The 8,437-nt window shown below is 37.6% G+C and overlaps 1 pseudogene across 1 annotated transcript; it reads right to left on the reverse strand.

Annotated features, from left to right (window-relative positions):
• Positions 1–3,363: 3,363 nt before the first annotated feature.
• LOC143608481 (glycerophosphodiester phosphodiesterase GDPD2-like) lies at positions 3,364–4,808 on the reverse strand (annotated as a pseudogene). The gene is made up of 5 exons (XR_013149269.1): positions 4,579–4,808; positions 4,432–4,491; positions 4,014–4,325; positions 3,750–3,946; positions 3,364–3,675 (listed from the first exon to the last, which is right to left on the reverse strand). The product of XR_013149269.1 is annotated as a glycerophosphodiester phosphodiesterase GDPD2-like (transcript).
• Between the last annotated feature and the right edge of the window lie 3,629 nt (positions 4,809–8,437).

Genomic DNA, 8,437 nt, shown 5'->3' on the forward strand with positions numbered 1-8,437 from the left:
ATAATAAGTTGGTAAATATAAGAGACTGGGGGTGAGCAAGATAAGAGTCGGACCCTTGAAACCCGGTTATCTGAACCTTAAAACCCTTAATTAGACCCGAATAAATAATATGGGTAGGGTAAAGGGTATTTAAATTTCACCTTAAAGGGTAAAAGGGTTTCAAGGGTCCGACCCTTTTTCAAACCCTTAACCCGTTTACTAGATAGATATACATCAAATTTACGATTAATCTGAAATTTATGAGTTTGTATTTCATATATGATTCATCAGAAATTTCCCAACTACTATGAAAAATAAAATTAAAGGGTCATACTACTGAATGAATATTGTTTGCATCAGTTCAAATGGTTGATAAACTTTCGAAGTTAGACTTTACTATGTTATTAAATGAAAGTATAATTGTTCAAGGATTCATATATTAAAGTCATATATGAGATATGCAACTTTTTTTTTTGAACGGCTAACTAAGTAACGCCGGGTACCCTGTACGCGGCCCCCATTGGCTAAAGGTAGCCCGAGCCGGCCACTAGTCCGGACGGACGGAGCCCCTAGCGGTCCACCTGTTGAGGGATTCACCGGATAAAACCCGACCCCCACGCCCGCCAAACGGCACGACAGCGAAAAGCCGGTAAAACCGGGTGAGATCAGGACTCGAACCCTGGCAAGCCAGGATCATCTCTCATATCTCCCATATAAGTTGGTGGTAGTGAGGTTTGATCCCCCTACCTCTCACTTGTAAAGTGAATGCTCTACCATTGAGCCACAACCAACTTATATGAGATATGCAACTAATAAATGCAAAAAGGGGGATGTGATTAATGTCTTAAAGGGTAAAGGGTTGAACCCTTGAAACCCTTATTTATACCCGACCCTTTTATTGTTTAGAGGGTAGGGTCGAGGGTCCACGTTTCTTTCTAAAAGGGTAAATAGTCCGGGTAAGGTATTAGATAAAAGGGTCGGGTCTTACCCTTTGAACAGTCCTATAAGAAACCACTAATCCATATAATTTATGGACAAATAAAAATATCAAGAACTGGATGTAGTAGTTTATTTTTGTGCCATATATTTCAAAGATTTATAAGATTATAAAGAATATGATGTGAATACTCTGATGAGATCCCCATTACCGACGGACAAACTTCATAATAGAGTTGTTTTATCATAGATTTAGACATGCTATTAGCATTGGCTTATTTGTCAGTCGTGTTGGGCTTGCCATTCAATTGAAAACTATGAAACAAGGCAATGGTTATTCAAAACTAGTATTGGCATGATGAAATCATTAAACTTATATTTAAGTTCCTAAGCATGTGAAACGAAATCAACGGGAAATTTGCTCGACTTGTTTGAACCCCTTTGCACGCATTGGTTGATAAATTTTTTTTATATTTCATTGAAACATCCAAACGATTTACAATGAAGTGGCAGGTAAGCGGGCAACAAGCTGCGCCGCAACCCCCTTTTGATGAATTGAAGGCCGTGTAAACTGATTGGAGGCTTGGAGCATAGAAGATTAGAAGGGATTGAGATTCTGCTCCCTTTGTAAACTTGTTAGTGTTTAAGAATGACGTGAGTCGGTTTAAGGTTCAAAAAAGATTAGGTTTCATAATGATTGCATTTAAATGCCCATTCTGACGCCCATCCATTAAAAGAAAGAACGCGTAACAAATATTACTCGAAAGAAGATCAGTGTAATTACTTAATATAAAAGATCAATATCCTCGTTGTTATGTCAATATTGTGAGATTGATGGTTTTTGTTGTGTTCAAAACTTTGATGACAAAATCATCACAATACTTAAAACATCCATGATTCATTATCATAAACGAAAACGTCCAGAAGAATCATGAGAGTGGTTACTCTGATGTTAATAGTCATAGTGTTAGTAATATTAGTTGTAGCAATCGAGTATTAAGGCTAAAATTCAAGGAATACATGTTTGTTTTGAGATTTTGTAATGCAATTATATGTCATATTGAATTCCTTTTGAAAGGCAAAAGCTGCTTGTACAACACAATTCATATCAATGAATCATGATGACCAATCAACTTTTTCCTATTAATGGAAAAAAGATTAGATTTTGGCTTGATTCGTGGTTGGAAGAAAAGCCTTTAAAAGATGTGTATCCTAATCTTTTCAAATGTGAATTGACTAAGTGCTGTTTTGTTGAAGAACGGTGTGGTATGAGCGGAAATCGGAACGTCAGAACCTGGAATTGGGCCCGTAATAGGTGGACGGAGGAAGCCATTGCTGAGCTTGTCACTCTGTCCCAAACTATTGGTCAGGTTGTGCTCCATGATAGACCAGATAGGTGGAGATGGGTGGGGGATAAAGATGGGGAATTCAGTGTGGCTTCGGTTAAAAGGCTACTGTTATCTTCAGGAAATGCTAACTGGCCGGATATTTTTTGCTGGAATAGTTGGATCCCTCTAAAGGTTAACGTTTTCGGATGGCGATGCCTGCAGAACCAGTTACCCACTTTGATGGAACTTGCAAAAAGGAACATATGCCCAGCCAACACTACGTGCCCACTATGCAGTAGTTATATGGAGACCTGTGAACATGTTTTCATTTCCTGCATTGTTTCATCCTTAATTTGGCATCATATTGGGAGTTGGTGTAAGACTCCACCAATTTTTGTCTTCTTTGAAAGACAATTTTGATTTGCACAAGTTTGTCCCCATTCCTAAAAGTAGGAAAAGATTCTTTCAATCCATTTTGTTTGTTGCTTGTTGGTGTATTTGGCAAGCTTGGAACAAGAGAATATTTGAGGATGAGGAGGTGAATGTGCCGAAGATTGTGGGCCAAATCAAATCTTTTAGCTTTTTACTAAGATGTTTCAGTTCGCCAGGTTGTCTTTTAACCGGCTGTTCTTCTTTGTCAACGCTACTAAGGACCTATAAGTTCGCAATAATGAAAATTGGTTGTTAAAAAAAAAAAAGAAAAGGCGCTATTTAGCCCTACATTAGTAGAAGTAAGCGGTTGAGTTAGCCTAGCCTACCCTAAAAGTGGTAAAGTAGGGTATATAGTAGGCGAGCGAGTTAGCGAAGACGCTTAGGCTAAAAGAAAAGAGAGTGTCGGTGCGTAGCCTTCATTCTACTACGCTACGAAAAGGTTACGAAATCACTTAGCTCGACGTTAGAAGAGTCAAGGGGGAACGCCATACCTACTTAGAAGAACATTGTTCGCTGATTTTGGGTGAAGGCTCGTTCGAGAAAGTTAGGTTTAGATTGGAAAAAATGGTTGAAGTTCGATGTTTAATTTTGTTGTTGTTCCTTTCTTTGTTTCGGCATTGCTAGTTGCTTACTAGTGATTTGTCGTGTTTTTAATGAAAGTTGTCGTTCAAAAAAAAAATCTAACTTTTTCCTGTTACAGTTGAAGATCCAAGATGAACTCCACTACTCATTACCCTAACCAAACTCAACTCTCTCCCACAGTATACAATAATCAATTAATTATTAACAAATGGAACCCGACCCGAACCCAATGTACACACATCTTCAGTGCTGAATCACTTGTGAAATCAAGCTCAACAGAAACGGCAATTCAACCTTGTCCGCCACCTGCAATTCGGTTTTCAAACCCGCAACAGCACTTTTAATTTCTTCTACTAAATCAACAATCACACCCTCCACGCCCATTAGATACTGAACATGAACCGCCTCAGGCACGTTACTGCACAAACATCAGCAATCGTTCATACAATGCCAAATCAAGTATTAACAAAGACGGAAAGAAACAAAACTTACTTGAGTTTTCCATACGTAAGAAGGGACAGATTTGATTCTTTAATCTCTCTGACTACCGAGGGGTTTCTAAATACCCCCTTTACTTCTGAAACAACTCCGTCTAGCCTGCCCGATACGGCCAGCTTCTTCACCTCTTCTAATGAATTCATCCGAACATCTTTGTATATCTCGTTTCCTCCGTTTATCAAGAAGTACACCTGCGCTTTCATTCCCAGTCAAAGCTCTCTCAAACTCGACCCGACTATCAAAACGGAATATACTTACAGGGTATTGGTGCTGAAGTTTCTTGATGAGCAAGGCCGCATCGGGCTGGAAGGTAGAGAAAATGACAGGTCTTTCTTTGGCATTTTGATACACATACACCACCTTCAAGATAAGCTGAAGAAGATGAATGAGGTAGTGTTGTTCATAAACAAGGTAATCATCAAACTTCAACTCAATGTTGAATCCCAGAGAGGGGTTGACTTTCTGGAAAGCTTGGAGTGATCATCAGCCTCAACCTCCCAACTGACAATCTTTCCGTTTGATTTTCTCAGCAAAGATTTGCCCACCGCATACTTAAAGAATTCATCCAAACTCGTTTTTCAACAACGTTACCCTGAATGAATTAAAATACATAATAATTTGATGACTCATTACAACAAATGTGTACACATCATGTCGATTATATAGATAAACTCACATTTTCTTCGGTGATGATGAAATTGTCATGGAAAACAATTGGTATGTCATCTTTTGTGACCTACAAATTAAGCGATCAAAATCTTGTAATTAAATGAAAAAGGGTATATGCGGCGAATGGAAAAGTGTGAAATAATAATAATAATACCTGAACGTCAAATTCAAGGAAAGAATAGAATTCTCTTTGAAAGCCTTCATTCGGTTATCCGTTGACTGCAAGAGGTTCATACCGTGACCCCGGTGACCGACCACCATGAATTTAGGTAAGGCTTTCCGGACATTGCTGGCGAAGATTGATAACGAGGCGGAGGCGGAGGCGTCGTGGATCTGGTCCAAATGAGGCACGTCGGAGAAATGAATCGCTGCCTTCACAGCCATTAATAGTTGATTTGTTTTTGTTTATTAATTAATATTATTATTATTATGGTGGGAAGAAATGGGTTTGAAGAGGAGGGTATTTAAGCAATGGATTTCGTAACCGATCCCCCCTCACCGTCACCGTCACCGTCAACGTGACAGTGACGAGGCGGATAGGATCTTCCTTTGGAATATTCGTTTCTCTCTCATTGTATACATATTTGTATCTCGCTCTTTAATATTATTATTATTATTATGTGTTTGTTGCCTCCTAATTATTTATGGAAATGTGACTTTTGACTCGATCAAATCCTTTCTACATTTACGCTTTATTGCTGCATATCATCATATCAAATCAATGAATTATATATTAATCAATCAAAGGAAAATGTCTTACATAATCTATATCTTGTAATAAAAGATTACCACTTTTACCACTTGTCAATCTTATAGTACTTCTTACAATTTTTTTCAAACAATTTTAATATATGGTCCTTTATCTTTTAAGTTATTTTAATATATGAATTCAATATATTAATTGAATATAAAGCCTAACCGATTCATTCATTAATATAATTTTTTATATAAGATTGGTTTCAAATTTGGTATTAAAATTTCTCATATGCATTTTAACAAAGGAAAATGTGTATTTTCTTAAGTTTCCCCAAAAATTTTGTATAAATATTGCGAATATGAAGAATACTTATTATATATACATATCTTGGTGCTTAGCATTAAATCATTGAAATTGAATATTATAATTATAATTTTTCTTAAAAATTTTGTATAAATATAACAAACATGAAGAATACTATATGAATTATCTGTCATTTATTTATATGACTTTTTTTTGTGTGTTGTATAAAGGGTTTTAGCAATAAGAACATCAATATTTAGTTTTCAATATTTCTTCTATAACTCTGACCAAAATGCTTCAGACACATATATATTTGTGACTTGATTTATACTTTTTTACACATTTAAATATATTTGTGTAATTTTAATTATATAATTTTAATGTAAATTGTAATTGTATTAACAATATATGATCTTTTTTCTTGATAGTATTTCACTTAATGATTAAAGTTTAAAATTTTCATTAATTGTGTAATACACTGTGACATTCGTCAATTTCAGGTTAACTCTGTTAATCCGAACTCCGTCAATTTAGACTTAAGATCACTTGACTATAACGCACATCTCATTACATTTAAACTAGGGTTTTAAATGACGCTTGACAATCACTACACATGTAGTCTTTCGGGATTGCACCGAAACGCAAACGAGTTGACTCAAACCATTGGTGAATAAACGACAAATATCAAAACAATAAATACTTGATAAGTATGTGTTATAATCTATATGTTACTTGATAAGTATGTGAAATACTAAACACTAGAGACAAGGGTTATTAATTATACTAGAAATTGAATAACTAGAAGTAGAGGGACTATTGTGTAACATTATTAATATTAAATAATAACAAAACCCTAAACCCCTACCCCCTCCCCATAACCGATCGCCCCCCCCCCCCCTCTCCCTCTCCTTTGGCAGCCGTGAGCACACACACACATACATACAACCTTGTTTCAAGTTTTGTTGAAGAATTAAGGTGCTAGGAAGGTAATTAACAACTACTCTATGCATTCTAGGTGTTTAATTTTAATATTGAATGGGTAATCAAAACCCTAATTCTCGAAAATTGATGATTAATATGAGTTAGGGTTTGATTATATGCTTGATGATGAATTGCTAATGAAATTAATAACTAGTTGTGTTATTGTTGCTTGTTAATCACTTGTTCTTTGATTTTAAACTTTCAAGAAAAACCCTAACTATGTGTGTAACGTAAAATTGATATGCATGGTTGGTAAATCTTGTGTCTAGAGTGTGATATGCATGAGTTATGGTTCATAGATTGTTGTTATGTTGAGTTTTGATGTAAACTGGTATTCGACAAGTCGAGTTCCAAATCGAATTGGCCCCCGGTGCAGCAACCATAGCACGAGCCCCTTATCGGCTCGCACCGGCGGAGCTTCAAGAGTTGTCCACTCAATTACAAGATTTGTTGGATAAAGGTTTTATCCGACCCAGCTCATCACCATGGGGAGCTCCTGTCTTATTTGTTCGAAAGAAGGGCGAGACTTTCCGCATGTGCATCGACTACCGAGTACTGAACAAGGTGACGGTTAAGAACCGTTATCCCTTACCCCGAATTGATGATCTCTTCGACCAGCTGCAAGGATCGAGTTACTACTCGAAGATCGATCTGAGATCTGGTTACCATCAATTAAGAGTGCGCGAAGAAGACATTTCAAAGACGGCTTTCAGAACTCGGTACGACCACTACGAGTTTTCAGTTATGCCTTTTGGCTTAACTAACGCACCAGCCGTATTCATGGATCTCATGAACAGAGTATGCAAGGCGTACCTCGACAAGTTTATGATTGTTTTTATTGATGATATCCTCGTCTACTCCAAGAACAAGACCGACCATAAAGAACACCTGAGGTTGATCTTAGAATTGCTGAAGAAGGAACAACTGTACGCTAAACTCTCGAAATGCGAATTTTGGCTTCGCGAGGTTCACTTCTTAGGACATGTGATCAATGAGAATGGAATCCATGTCGATCCTGGCAAGGTAGAGGCCATCAAAAACTGGGAAGCATCTAAGACTCCGACTGAGGTGCGACAATTCCTAGGACTGGCTGGCTACTACCGACGTTTCATCGAGGGATTTTCAAAGATTGCTCAACCCCTCACCGCTTTGACTCACAAGGATACTAAGTACAATTGGGGTGACGCGCAGGAATCTGCCTTCCAACTGCTGAAAACCAAACTCTGTAGCGCCCCTGTTGGTACATGATGTCAGTAGTTCAGTATATAGTGTCTGTAATCGGGTTAGTTGGTTTTGTTATGTTTTAGCGAAGTTGTCTCACAAGTTCGCCTCTTATAAGCGAACTTGTGGAACAAGCGAAGTTATCAACAACTTCGCCTAGCCTGTTAGGCGAAGTTGTCGATAACTATATATGTTTGATGTACGGGTTATTTTGAGGGAGTTGATGAGTACGTGTAATTGTGATTTGCATATCACGTGTTAAAGGAGTTGCAATACAACGTGTCTTTTGAGTATTGTAACGTGTATTTGTACTTGGGTTTAACGTATATCGCATCCTACGCTCGTATCGTCTTACGTAGGGATTCCGCATCTACGTAGTACGAGATACTTCCGTGTAGATCTGGCTGGGAAACTACAATTGGTATCAGAGCATTTGCTCGTGATTGTGTGGTTCGGGATTATCACACGAGTGTAGAAATCGTTTCGTTCGACTATTCGCGGGACGAGTTTACGTTAAAATACCGAGTTTTTGTGTCCTAACCATCTCCCACTATCAAATACAACCCATTACATCTCCACATACCTCGCAATACGTCAAATTAAAACCTGCAAAAATCTTTTGTTCATCAGGCGAAGTTGCCGCCACTGTTTGTAGGGTTTAGGCGAAGATATAAGTTTAAGCGAAGTTATCTTTAACTTCGCCTGTCTCATAAGTTCACTTGAATTAAGCGAAGTTGTCATTAAGCGAAGTTGTCATTAAGCGAAGTTAACATCAGGTGAAGTTAAGAAGTAAACGAAGTTAAGGTTCTAG

Source organism: Bidens hawaiensis, unplaced genomic scaffold, assembly GCF_021521415.1.
Source record: "Bidens hawaiensis isolate Kalapana, Puna unplaced genomic scaffold, B.hawaiensis_p1.1 tig00419376_1, whole genome shotgun sequence".
Classification (NCBI taxonomy): Eukaryota; Viridiplantae; Streptophyta; class Magnoliopsida; order Asterales; family Asteraceae; genus Bidens; species Bidens hawaiensis.